Source organism: Heterocephalus glaber, unplaced genomic scaffold (assembly GCF_053883595.1).
Source record: "Heterocephalus glaber isolate CG9 unplaced genomic scaffold, H.glaber_assembly_v1.0 deba00001606, whole genome shotgun sequence".
Lineage (NCBI taxonomy): Eukaryota > Metazoa > Chordata > Mammalia > Rodentia > Bathyergidae > Heterocephalus > Heterocephalus glaber.
This window is the reverse complement of record NW_028258377.1, coordinates 7,099,971-7,114,732: the sequence shown is the minus strand read 5'-3', so window position 1 is coordinate 7,114,732 and position 14,762 is coordinate 7,099,971. Positions and strand designations below refer to the sequence as shown.

The window sequence follows — 14,762 nt, the reverse complement described above, 5'->3', positions numbered from 1 at the left end:
TGTGGACCATCTTTTGCACAACATTTGTATTGCTAAGGGTTTTCTAGAGGAACAGAATCAGTGGAAAATGCACGTATAATTATGCAAGAGGATTTATTAGGTAGGCTTACAGGATTAGAGGTGAGAGAGTTCACAGTGGTCACCTGCACATTGGAAAGCCACAGGATCAGTAGCTGCAGAGCCCAAGAAGATGGCAGCTGCAGAACAAGAGGGATCAAGGACACAGCACCTGTCCAAGGTTGAAGGCCTAGAAGCTCACTGTGGTGCTGCCAGTGCAAGTCTGTATTGATGAAAGTTGAAGAAAATGGAAACTTGGAGAGGGGTGTCCAAAGACAATGGCAACAAGGGGTACACCTACTCAAGGAGACTAGAGCTCTTCAAAAGGTGGCGAACTCCTTCTTTCCCTCTTTATGCCAGCCAGGCTACAAGCCTAACGGTTGGTGCCAAGTACAACCAGAGTGGATCTTCCCCCTCAGTTTGCTGCCTACATGTCAATCATCCATAGACACACCCAGAATTATGCTTTATTAATCTGCTAGATGTTTGTTTCTTACTCCAGTCAAGTGGACATATCACAATTGATGGTCACAACCCTTGATTCAGCATTAACTTAGCATACTACCAGCTACATTTTTCATACCATCTTTCTAATGAGAATAATTTCTCTTATGGCAGTGATTACTATTCTTCTGATGTACTTGAAATATGTCTGACAATTCAACCCCAAATTTTGTTTTATACTTGATAGAGAAGAGAGACAAAATAGGTGGAGGTTTTGAACTATCCAAAGGGCTACTACCAAAAATAATCCAAAATCTGGATGTGATGGTACATGCCTGTAATCCCATCACTCAAGAGGCTGAGGCAGGAGAATTGCAAGCTCAAGCCTCAGCCTGGACTACATAGTAAGACCCTGTCTTAAACATCCTTCAAAAAAAAAAATCTGACTCCACTAGTGATCTGACTAGAGGAAGACAACACTGTCAACTTCTCACTGTGTGAGCGAACAATATATGACAAATCCTGCAGTATTATGCAAATTTAATGTTACAAGACAAATTTGTAAGAAAATTTTGTCAAATTCAAAGTTGGCCAAATCATGGTCACAATTAAATATGTTGTCCCAAGGCATCCAAAATAATTCTGACTGGAAGAAATTAGTCCTGAGGAAATGGAAGTTAGTCATTTACTTGGTTTACAAAATGAATTTAAGGAGTAGAGGATGAGAAGCATATGAAAAACATAGTAGCATCTTGAAACATTTGTCTTAAATTCAAAGTAGTATAGAATAAGAACTTTACTCTCGGTATGATCACTTTATCTAAAGACCAAAATCAGTATCAATGTATTGTGTTTTCTTTTTTTTTCTTTTTTTTTTTTTGGTACCAGGCATCAAACTCGCTTGCGAGGCAGGCGCCGGAACCACTGAGCTAAATCCCTGGCCCTGTATCGTGTTTTCTTTGGGTGTGTATATACACTGTTTACTACATTCAATCTTGGAATTAAAATTACTACTTTTGTTAGGAATGCTGAGTGTGGTTAATGAACCAGCAGTTGTAAACTGATTTTTCCTTATACTCAGCTATGGATGGCATGGGCATATGTAAGGTCAGGCTAACTGGGAACTTAACTGGCTCAGGAGCACACTTCTGGGTGTGCCTGGGTGCATCATGGAGGCATAACCTTGGGGACTAAATCTGGCCCCTGCTCCCTTCCTCTATGGGGTTGTTCACCTGCTTTGCTTCCCATCCACCATGAAGTAAGCAATATTGTTCCATCACACTCTTTCTCCATGATGTTCCTGCCCGGAGTCAGCTGATAATGGGCTGGACACCTTGAAACCATGAGCCAAATATACCATTTCTTCCTTTAAATTGTAGAAAAACTAATACAGTATATGTCAAGTTGTTTACTTGATCCTTATCACATTTCTTCTTTCATCTTTGCCTTCTTTGAGCTGTCCAAATCTCTACCCCATAAACACTTTCTATTTTACCAATATGTAAGCCCATCCACATACACCATGTTTATATTTAAATTTTACACTCCACTTATGATTGTTACAGTGTAAAACAGAAATTCCCAAGATCCAATTCCATACTGATTGGGTCTTAGGTCCTCAATTAATTTCCTATCACTATATAAGAACTACCACAAACCTAAATGTGCAAAATAACACCCATTTATTATCTCACAGACTGTGTAAGAATGAGAACACATATGGGTTAGCTGGTCTTTTGTTCAAGGCCTCAAAATGTAGAGGCAAAGGAGTTGGCCAGAGCTGTTATTCCATCTAAGACTTGGGGTCCTTTTCCACCTCATTCAGTCTATTGCCAGGATTCAGATCCTTGCACATTTAGGAGACTAAGGTTATGTTCTTCATTACGGTTTGGATCTAAAATGTCCTAAAGCCTCATGTGTGTGGAAGGTGATCGGATCATGGCACACTATACTTGTCAGTGGATTAAGCCACTGATGAATCCAGAGCTGCCTGTGCTGTTAGCAGACAGGGCCAGATCAGAAGAGGTGGTTCCCTGGGGGCATAATCTCAAAGAGTATCTCTCCCTCCCTGGATCCTCCTTCTGCCCTGTTTCCTGGCTGCCATGACATGAGCAGCTTTCTTCCATGCCATGGCTACCACCTTGGCCTTTCTCCATTTGAGCCTGCAGAGTATCGAAATTTTGGAAACTGTGAGGCAAAATAAACCTCTCCTTTAAGTTTCAAGTGTTGGATATTTGGTATTAGTGACAAGAAAGTGACTAAAACACCATTTCTTGCTAGCTGTTGGCCAAAGGGTACTGTCAATTCCTAGTGGCTACCCGTAGTTCTTTGCCACATGACCCTTGAAGCCACATTATAATATGGTTGTCTGCTTTTTTCTAGGCCAGGAGGAAAATGTTTTTTCTTGTTTCTGTCTTATAAAATGGCCGAGTGTCTTTTAAGGGCTCAGTTGATGAGGATAAGGCTCTTGTACAGCCAGCCCTATCTCCATTTCAATTTACTTAATTCAATCAGTTTAAAGTCTTTCATTCTTAGTCTACTTCTCTTGCCATACTACTGCCTTTTTATTCACAAAATGCCTTGTATAATATAGCTCTTCAATGATCTTTTTAAAATCTAGAAGGGTATTTTACTTTTTAATTAAACATGCTGTTTTGACAGAGATGATTTCCTCAAATAGAGTTAAAATATATACATCTATATGTGTGACCACAGGGATAGAAGGACATACTGCTAAGGAAGCCTACTTGCCTCTGCAAAATTCCTTCTCCTTTGTCATAAAATATAACTTGACAGCACAGTGAAATTCATTTTCATCACAGTTCTGTCCAGTTGTGTCCAATGGGGCAGAATTATACAGGAAGCATACATCAGGAGATAGGAATCTTGATATTCTCCCTACAAAAGATGCCTCTTTGCACTGATATTCCAGGTTTCTATCTTATAGATTCTCAAAAGATTAAACTTGGGGTTCTTGAATGTTCTTCTTATTAATTTACTTATACCTTTCAAACACATGAGACTAGGGAGCACATTGTAGATCCAAACCATAACAAATAACATAACTTCAGTCGCCTAAACATGCAAGAAATTATTACAGGTCCCAAAATGGACTCTGATACTTTGCAGAATGTTCTATCCTTCCCATTCCGAAAGCAGAATTTAGGCAATGAAGGGGAGGAGAGCATAACTATTATTTACATTTAGAAGGTATGATCAACACATATAATGGTTATAACAAAAAAATAAAGACACATTGTCATTAATCCCTATCTAAGGACTTGCCCTTGTTTCAAACACTTATCCTATTGTTCTTGCCACTTTCTGAAGCAGAAGTCCTCTTTCATGAGTGTCTTTAGTGGTGCTGTTATGGCACTACTGATGCCCTGAACTGATTAAAACAACTTATCTTTTGTGATCATTTTTGACTTAGGGGAGTGGCCAGAAGTTGCATGCTGCCAGATCCAGTAAATAAGGTAATGAGGACACATTGTAATGTATATAGAAGCTTGCCTTTCAGTTAGATAGCACTCAGAAGCAGTCACTGTATTTTTGATCATATCTCACAAAAACATGGAAGAAGACTTTCAGATTTGCTTCAGAAAGTGGAAAGAATGATAGGATTAGTGTATTCAAAGAAAGGGGGAGTATTTTGATGGCAATTAATAATAACATGTCTTCTACTATAGTAATTTTTTAAAACATTCACTGTATTTTTGATCACATCATGTATATTTATGAATGCTATTATTGCCCTTTAGATGAAAAGTTATGATAAATCCTTTTAAAAAATATGTATAAGAATGTAAAGTTCTTTTATCCATCTTTTAACTTCATATAGTATGACAATCTTAATGGAGTTAGCCAGAAGTATTGCATAATCATTAGAATAAATGTGTTTTTAAAGTGAAAAAATAAATAAATGGCTTATGCAGAATAGTTTAAATTTCAAATAATTTAAATGACAAGATAGAAAAATAAATTTATTGGTTAAGCCGCAAGTTTTTCGTACTGTTCTTAACAATAGCTTTTAACAAAAGTTCTTTTAAGGATGCCCAAAATAAAAACTACACTGAACATCTGGTTCTTTTAGAGTCCATTATGTGTGATAATTTATGGCAAACAATTCATATCCAGCTCAGAAGTGTGTACCCTCGCCTGGCTCCAAGAATATCTCTGTACCAAAAATACACAAAAATAAATTATCTTTGGAATGTACAACAACCTCATGATTTAGGGTTCTGTTTCCAACAGCTTGTGAACAAAGGGTTTTAGAATTAAATGTTACTGGCCACAAAAAAAAGGACATCTTTCTATAGTAAATGGGAACTTACCAATAAAAATTGAATAACAATTTAAATGCGCTAAAGAGCTAAAGTAGCTTTGGAGTGAAAATCTAATTCAGTTAACTTCCAATAATTTGATCTGTCATCAAATTGGCCAATTTCTTGGCCAAGAAAACATAGTTCACAAGAGATCAAGGAGAAAAGGAAGCATAGAAAGCCAGTGCAAGTGAGTTTATCTGTTTTGGTGTGTAAGCAGGGAAAGGGGTCTTTCCTCTAAATTTGGAGACCATGTGATGTAACCATAGTTGGAAATCCTTTTACTCCATATTCGTTTCATCTTAAAAATTTAATTTTAGTTTGATGAGACAACCCTTCTTCTCTACCAAAACCATGTTTCAGACCCAGTGAAGAAAGTGGAGGGAGTTCCTTGTAGAACTTTAAAAAAATCTGTAGTGTGCTTCACTGGTTTCTACTTACCAGATTCAGAGAGAAAATAGTGGAAGACTGACAAAAACTTGTTTTCTCACTCTTTTTCTTCCTCTTCAAACACACTGTGTTATTTCTAAACCATGTGCATTTCCCAATGGGATCTGTCATATTAGCTTCATTAATTAGCAATGTAATTGCAGGGGCCAAGCTCTAGATAAAACCACTTAAAATATAAAACTCAATGGATGAACTTATAAAACAATTATCTCACCAAGTAGGCAAAGAATTCTCCTACTTTCCTATATTGCTTAGTTATAAATAAACATTTAATGCTGGGTGGGAGTCATGAAAAGAGACATAAAGCTAGTAAGTATGCTACGAGCTTCAATTAAAGATCATTCAGACAAAAAGTATTAAGGAATAGTCATATAGAATGAGAAATGAAGATTCAATTTAAATTTATAATTTAAATTTATATTTTTATGACAATATTAAAAAATTGTTTAACCAGAACTCAAGCAAAAAGAAAAAGTATCTAAATTGTACTACACTTTAAGTCAGCTAATGTATTCTAGCACTGTAGAATACTTACATCGAGTCAGCTTCTCAGAGCTAAACAAATAATATCTTTTAACCAAATCACCTTGTAAAGATTTACTTTCCTCAAGAAGTTTTTTCTTTTTCTTTTCCTTATTTATTTTTATTTTTGGTGCAGGAGATAGAACCCAGGGCTTCCTGCATGATAAGTATGCATTTACCATACATTTCACTAAGAAAATAAATATTATTGGCTCTATTCTCTGCCTCCTCACTACTAGCACTTCCCAATTATTTACTTTTGAAACAAATATAGTCTCTTTCTCCCTTCCACCTCACCAAAGCAAATCTTCCTATTCATTCCCATACTAGGTAATATGGCATCTTGCCTCTTTCCGGACACAACTCCATTAATTATCTGCCCTTCCCCTCTACTCCTTTTAGAGTAAAGTGCATATTACAATAGCTATTCAGGAAAACATGAAAAAAAGAGAGTTTTGGAAAGCACTATTCTCCTAGCACTATGGGATTCATAATATTTCAGATAGCAAGTGTAAAACAAACAAGCCTAACAGTAAGAGCAACAATAACAACCTAACAAAACCATGAAGGAGACACTTGATGACTGCTGGATGGGATTGTATTCTGCAAGATATAGAAGGGCATTCCCAGCACTCTTCTGAGTTTCACAAAGCCCAGGCAACTGATTTTACCTTTCCCTATCTCGAGATGCTTTCCAGACATTGGAGAGGCACTGACAGCCAAAGGATTCAAGTGCTTCAAAGGTGTAGGAAGCAGGCTCCTGTCTCTCTCTCAGGAGTAAAAATGCTCCTTTACATTCAATGAGATGATAACATTGCTGGACCCAACATTTTAAATCTTTTCCAAGTGGTTCATTTGTTTCTTTGAACGTAACAGTTTGACCTGAACAAATGAGGCAGGGTTCACAGTCTCTCTCCAGTGGGAAGGTTTAGTATATTCCAGAATATTGTAAAATTTTATCATGAGGATCAGAGCTTAATCGTCATTTGAAACAGTGTTGGATGTGAAAACTACAAAAAACTATGAGATGTAGGTCTCAAAATAAACGACTTCTGAGTAGGCCATTTCTCAAAGGGGTTTTCCTCCCTTCCTTCCCTGTCTGAGTCCTTTCCTCTGCCAGGAATCATGTTAGAGACCTGTTGAGTCACCTTCTTATTAGAAGCTAAGGTCAAACCAAGGGCATATCAAAGAAAAGCAGCTCCTACTTTGCCCACCCAAGAGTTCTCCTATTTCATTCCCAGCCAAATAATAATAATAATAATAATAATAATAATGATACAAGTCATTGACAATGTATCTTGCATAATAATGGAAAAACAAAATGTTTTCATCTTTCTTTAGTGAAGCAAAGCACATGATACTTCAAGTAACTTAAATAGCTTTCATGCTATTCCAAATAGACTCCTTTAACACCACAGCCAGCTTTACAGTCTCAGTAGGCTACTATTAATGCCAACAGTGATATATATATACACAGTGGTATAGACATTGATGGATACTGAACTTTCTTCCTAAATCATCTTGTTTTCCCCACTTTCCTTTACCCACATTGATAGTTTGTTATTCTTCAGTTTCCTCAATATACCAAGTCAGCTTCCACCCTGTGTACTTCCCTCGTGCTGTTTTGGCCTAAAACACTCTTGCTTTGTGTCAAGGTAACTTGTAATATCTGTCAACTACTGGGTGATCATTTTTCTCCTGACATGCTAACTAAAAACAGGAATATACTTCATGCTTTCAAAGTATCCTATACTCTTTTTAAATATTTTTAAAATTGTAATTAAATATATATAATCCTTTGTGTCCTATTTCTATCCACTATAAACTGGAAACTTTGTGCACTGTATGACCCTTACAGTCTTGTTACCACTATTCTTTGAACTTAGCCTATCAGTCACTACACAGTAGATGAAGCATTACTGATATGGCCAGATATACCATTGCTGAGAATTTCTTCTTCACAAAGTCTCAGCAAATCTCTTATTAAAAAAATTTTAGGTCTCCTTTGGTTACAGAATTCAGAGTCCTAAACAAACTTATAAATCTGTTCAAATGTAATATTCACAGACTTGAAGAACATTTGTGGGCTAATAATTTTGTCTAGATAATTCTCAGAAGTCTACAACTCTAGGATGTGGCTCTCTCCTCTGATGATTAATTTATATAATTAGCAACAACTCTTTGAATACTCAAGCGGCTTTTATGCTAGGAGCTTTAGCTATAGATTTTACTAACCAGGCCCTGACAGGTGCCAGGAAAAGAAACACTGCTGAACAACTGATAGTAGAAACAAACTTTAAGCCATAAAAGTTGTAGCTAAGGTCAGTGCATTTAGAAGAATAAAGGAGAAACACTCCATCTTTAGCATTTTCAAAAATTTTTTTGTGGAATTTTACTCAAGGAAACAACACTTCTGAACATCTGTGACTTCAGGAGTACTGGCTCCACACTCGATTGTGAGTAGTGTTACTACTCCCTGCTACAGAGGACTCTTCATGGGACAAACATGCCGGAGTCTGGAAGAGCCTGCTGGGAAGTATGCTTACAATCATTCTACCAGTAGTAATTACATACTCCAAAATTCTTTATTTTATGACACACACACATGCAACCATGAGAGGATATTAAAGTGTGCTGGTGAAAGAGGGGCTAGCAGTACAGAGGAACATATGTCAAACCTAGACATGAAGGGTGATGGAAAAGAAGAGCATCTGGATCCAGGCCTTGTACTGTTTATTTTTACTTTTTAAATGAATATTTAAAATTATAAATGGAAGGCAAGCACAGCAGTGTACATCTGTAATCCCAACTACTCAGAAGGCTGGGGCAGGAGGATGACTACTTTGAGGGCCAGGAGAGGGGGCATGCTAGTCACAGACTTCCCAAGAGGTCTAAACAGCAGGAAGTTCAGGCTGTGGAGGATAGGATGGTCTTATCCTCTGCAAAGGCAGGCAGGTCACTGGTAGTTCCTGAGAGGGCTAGGTCTGAAAATGCTGGGATTAAGTTCAGCAGACTGCTTGGCTCCCCTTAATGCCTACCTTCAGCACAGATCTCAGCAATCTGTTTGCTTTCCCTATCTGCCAACATGATCAGAGACATAGCTTATACAATTGCCACATCCCTATGTGTAAGGAGAGAGAGGCCTCTGGAACAAGGTGGGGAGAACCGCAGAGGCCTAATGATGCAAAGCTAGTCAGAGTGCCCAGAAGGACACAAACATTGAAAGACACTGGAATGAATACAGCCTTGAGGCAGACAAGGAACCATCGACTGACCCTGCCCAGTGGGAAAGGCGGGGCAGGGTACAACAGGCCCTAGTTGTGGTTCACTATCCCACCACATAGCTGGTGGATTCCATTACCACAGGCCTTGGAAAGAAACCACTCACACAAATACCTCACCCTGGAGGATTTTTTGACTCATTTTTCCTTTGTGTTTTTGTTTTTTCCCTTCCTTTTGTTATTTTTCATGTTTGTTTTTGTTATATTTATTAATGCTATTTAGTTTTTATAGTTTAATTGGAATTTTTATCTCACTTCTTTACATTCCTTCTCATCTTTGTCCTTCAAATTCTACTTTTTGCATTTTTTCCTTTCCCCATTTTTTTATTATTATACTATTACACTTTATTACTGTTAAGCTATTTAATTTACTCTGCTATTATTGCTGAACTCTTTTCTATTGTTGATGATATAGTTCTTGCTTTTAATAGGTATTTCCTGTATGTAAATATTTGTGTCTATATTATTGTATCTATTATTATTGCAGATCTTAATTTTATTATTAAGGGTGATATTGTTGTAATTTTTATTGGTTCTAACAGTATGTCAATATCTGGTTTGCCTTTGACCCTATTATTATTCTTGGTTTCTTTTCTATTGTTAAAGGTGACTTAGTTGTTACTTTTAATTGGTTTTGTTGTATGCCAATATCTTGTTATTGTATTGTCAACATTACTGCAGTTTTCTCTTCTCTGAGTAGTGCCAAGAATCAAGCATCCAGAAGGAAGGTGGACACTAAGAAGGGCCTCAAATATTCCAGTGAGTAGGTTGAAGAGGAGTATAAACATCAAAACTAAACCCAAGTACACATCAAAAAGGACAGAATCTAACTAAAGAGATCTCTATAGTAATGACAGAGTTTTTCTACCCTAACTGATCTTCAACCAGGAGCACAAAAATAAGAGAAACATAAAAGGCCAAGGCAAGGAGATGCCTCCAAAGACTCTTAACTCTCCAAAAGCTAGTGTCACAATGAAGTTGAGTAAGTTACAGACAAATTGCTCTAAAACCAAATGATTGAAGTATTTGAAGAGATCAAAGAAGAAACATAAAAGCAAATTCATAAGATGTTTAGTGAGTTTAAAGAAGATTTAAATAAATAAATATTCTAATTAACAAATGTTTAGAATGGTTAAAAAATAAAGAATAAGTTGACCGAGTTAACAAGACGAGATATGAATGGCTATTTTGGTAAGTAGAAATTATGAAAAGAAATCAAACAGAAATTCAGGATATGAAAAATTCATTGGAAAGAATGGGTAGCAGTGGCCGAGGCGGCATGGTGGACTGCTGCCCGCGTTGCGGCCCGCGGGACGACCGCCCGGGCTGGCCCAGAAGAGCGCCCGCCGCTCCTGCCGCCGCGCGCAGCGAGATGTGGGACATGTGGATTGCGAATATGTGTTCATTTGAAAAATCAGTTTGGGGGTATGAACGTGATTTCTGATGAAACTGGATTGGGATAATTTTCATGATCTTTGTGTGTGTGTGTGTATCTATATATATGTATTTTAAAATTTTGCATTTGACTTAAAGTGCCGTGAGAAAATTTGCATATTGCAAGGTGGTCCTAGCCACCTCCTTGATTTGGGTACTCTTGGATATGTTCCTGCTGCTTTACTTCAGTGAATGCAACAAATGTGATGAGAGAAAGGAGAAAGGACTTCCTGCTGGGGATGTTCTAGAGCCAGTACAAAAACCTCATGAAGGTCCTGGAGAAATGGGGAAACCAGTCGACATTCCTAAAGAGGATCAAGAGAAAATGAAAGAGATGTTTAAAATCAATCAGGTCAATTTAATGGCAAGTGAGATGATTGCACTCAACAGAAGTTTACCCAATGATAGGTTAGAAGGGTGTAAAACAAAGGTGTATCCAGATAATCTTCCAACAACAAGTGTTGTGATTGTTTTCCACAATGAGGCTTGGAGCACACTTCTTCGAACTGTTCATAGTGTCATTAATTGCTCACCAAGACACATGGTAGAAGAGATTGTTCTAGTAGATGATGCCAATGAAAGAGACTTTTTGAAAAGAACTCTAGAGAGTTATGTGAAAAAACTAAAAGTGCCAGTGCATGTAATTCGAATGGAACACCGTTCTGGATTGATCAGAGATAGATTAAAAGGAGATGCTGTCTCCAAAGGTCAAGTGATCATCTTCTTAGATGCTCATTGTGAGTGCACAGTGGGATGGCTGGAGCCTCTCTTAACCCGGATCAAACAGGACAGGAGAACAGTGGTATGCCCTATCATTGATGTGATCAGCGATGATACTTTTGAGTGTATGGCAGGCTCTGATATGACATATGGTGGATTTAATTGGAAACTCAATTTTCGCTGGTATCTTGTTCCCCAAAGAGAAATGGACAGAAGGAAAGGTGATCGAACTCTTCCTGTCAGAACACCTACAATGGCAGGAGGCTGTTTTTCAATAGACAGAGATTACTTTCAGGAAATTGGAACGTATGATGCTGGAATGGATATTTGGGGAAGAGAAAATCTAGAAATTTCCTTTCGGATCTGGCAGTGTGGAGGAACTTTGGAAATTGTTACATGCTCACATGTTGGACATGTGTTTCAGAAAGCAACACCTTACACATTTCCAGGAGGCACAGGGCAGATCATTAATAAAAATAACAGACGACTTGCAGAAGTGTGGATGGATGAATTCAAGAATTTCTTCTATATAATTTCACCTGGTGTTACAAAGGTAGATTATGGAGATGTATCATCAAGACTTGGTCTGAGACACAAACTACAATGCAAACCTTTCTCTTGGTACCTTGAGAATATCTACCCTTGATTCTCAAATTCCACGTCATTATTTCTCATTGGAAGAGATACGAAATGTGGAGACAAATCAGTGTCTAGATAACATGTCTAGAAAAGAGAATGAAAAAGTTGGAATTTTTAATTGTCATGGTATGGGAGGTAATCAGGTTTTCTCCTTATACTGCCAACAAAGAAATTAGAACAAATGATCTTTGCTTGGATGTTTCCAAACTTAATGGTCCCATTACTATGCTCAAATGCCACCACCTAAAAGGCAACCAACTCTGGGAGTATGACCCAGTGAAATTAACCCTACAGCATGTGAACAGTAATCAGTGCCTGGATAAAGCCACAGAAGAGGATAGCCAGGTGCCCAGCATTAGAGACTGCAGCAGAAGCCGGTCCCAGCAGTGGCTTCTTTGAAACGTCACCCTTCCAGAAATATTCTGAGACGAAATTTTCAAAAAAAGAAAAAGAAAAAAAGGGATTGACTGGACTACCTCAGCATACATTTCTGCCACATTCTTAAGTAGCAAAAAAGGAAAAGTGCTTTCCTCCTCTGCAGGATGTAAGGTTTATCAGCCATTAAAACTCAGACTCCTCTAGCTTTTCACTAGCTGTGAACCAGCCTTCCTGTCCAAGGACATGAAACTACATAGTAGTGAGACTGTGCACACTGATGTTTACAAGATGGAAAGAGTCTTTCATCAAGAGACGTGGGAAAGAATATTCAGACCACAAAACTTAATCAACAAAATGTGCTTTTTGAAGAACTGCACCTTTTATGGTTTACTTACACATCAGTAATTTCTCCTGAGTGTGCTGTCATAATGAAGATATTTCCAAGATTATTTTCCTGATTAGAACTGGTAGCCAGTATATTAACTATTGATATACAAATAGATGAAAAAGAACTGGAACCAGATTCACAATCATGAAAACAACATTTTAAAAACAATTTTAAAAAATATATTAAACAGGGTTTAAAGAAAATTATAACAGAACTATGAGAAGTACAATTTGTTATAGTATAGTATCAAATTTCTATATAGTTTTTATACCTCAGTGGGGAAAAATAACTGATTCCAATGACATTCATTTTGTTTTCATCTGTGATAGTCATGGATGCTTTTATTTTTCTTGGGGTGCTGAAAATGAGCTGGGAAAAAAGCTCTTTGAATATAGTTTTAATTTCTACATTTTTTATTTCGTTTGTGGGCTATTAGAATTCTAATTTTTAATTGCCTTCTAAAAATGGAGAAGTAACATGATGGTGTCTGGTCTCAACTGAACAAGTTAAATATTTCAGTTGCTCTTGGGTCACCTGGCTTACAGTCTGTCTTTCCCTTTGTCTCATACACATATGCGTGCCTACACACACAACACAAATTTCTTGCCACATCAACTTAACTTGATTCAACAGATTATGCCTAATACCCAAGATTCATACTACTGTATTACAGATTTGTTTTCCTAGCAATAAATTTTTAGTTCTTTATGATTCCACTTAACAAAAGGCTTACAGAAGCATTTATTATTTGGGTATTTGGAGATAATATATTTGATGGTTTTTTTGAAAACCTTTTTCACTCCATACTTAGATGTACTTCATTGTCAAGTGCATACTTAGATTAGATTCTTGAATTGTAATATTGATCTGCTGCTTTTTTAAAAATAAAATTTGAAAATGTTCAATTGCCAGTTTTTACTGAGCCAAAGAAGTGCAGCTATTTTTTTCATATGACTAGTCCTGCATTTCTTCCCTAAATTACATTTAGGTTAAATTGGTTTTATTTTTGTCTGATTTTTAATATTTAGGTATCCATTAAAAGTTGATGTCAGTTAAAGGTAATTTTTAATCTCAGAGAAGGAAAATCTCATTGTGACACTCTCCAATATGTAAAGCAATCTTTTGGCAAAGGTGCATATATTTTTTCCTTTCTTCTTGTAAGATTATATTTAATGGTCATCTTTTCTTTGATTATCAAAGACTGTCACTGCAGGCAGTGCTATTGTGCCTAAGAATGTTTCTGAAAGTCATATCACTAATGATACTTGCCAACTTGGGTATACACAAAGCTTCTCATGTCCTTTTATTAAAAGGTTAATGCACATCAAGCACATGTGGATGTTTTAGGGTGAGGCTATAATACAGAATGCATAAACTGTCCCCAGGAAATTTGAAATGATACAGGTGCTGGATGGAATTATTTTTTCCTACTCCATAGTTGTGTTTAGTAGGCCTACTGCTTGAATAAATCTAATCAATAAATTATTTTCATGCTCAAAAAAAAAAAGAATGGGTAGCAGATTTGACCAGTAAGAGGACAGAGTATAAAAATATGAAGAGGGGATTGATGTAGATTATGTGTTCACTGACACGCTAAAATCAAGAAAACAAAATGAAGCCAGATCCAAGAGCTACGAGGCGATTAAAATAAACTTCAGAATTATAGAAATAAAGGAACAAGTAGAAGATGACTGAAAAGGTATAAAAAAATTATTCATTGAAATCATAGCAGAAAATATATACATCTTCTGGGTATCTTCCCAAAAGTTGTAAAGATATCATATTACAGTGATATGTACTTATGCATATTCATAGCAGCATATGTCATAATAGCTAAATCTTGGGAGTGGCTTATGTGTGCATCTATAGATGAATGAATAAAGAAAAGGTGGTGTATATATATATATATATATATATATATAACACAGTACTATTCAGCCATAAAAAAGGATAAATTTGAGTCATTTGTTAGGAAAATGAATGTATCTAGAGACTATAAGTGAAATCAACCAGACAGAGTATGTTACATACCACATGATTTTTCTTAAATGAGAAACCCAAAGTATAAATAGTTTAAAGAGACAAATAAAAGATAGATAATAGAAAACAGGAACATAGATTTTGTGA

At 36.7% G+C, this 14,762-nt stretch overlaps 1 long non-coding RNA gene and 1 pseudogene across 3 annotated transcripts in view; one reads left to right on the top strand and one right to left on the bottom strand.

The window, feature by feature from the left end:
* LOC110344406 (uncharacterized) overlaps positions 1–14,762 on the bottom strand; it is a 556,324-nt gene that overhangs the window by 108,866 nt on the left and 432,696 nt on the right. The window lies entirely within an intron of this gene.
* Positions 10,608–12,288, top strand: LOC101711219 (polypeptide N-acetylgalactosaminyltransferase 1 pseudogene; annotated as a pseudogene).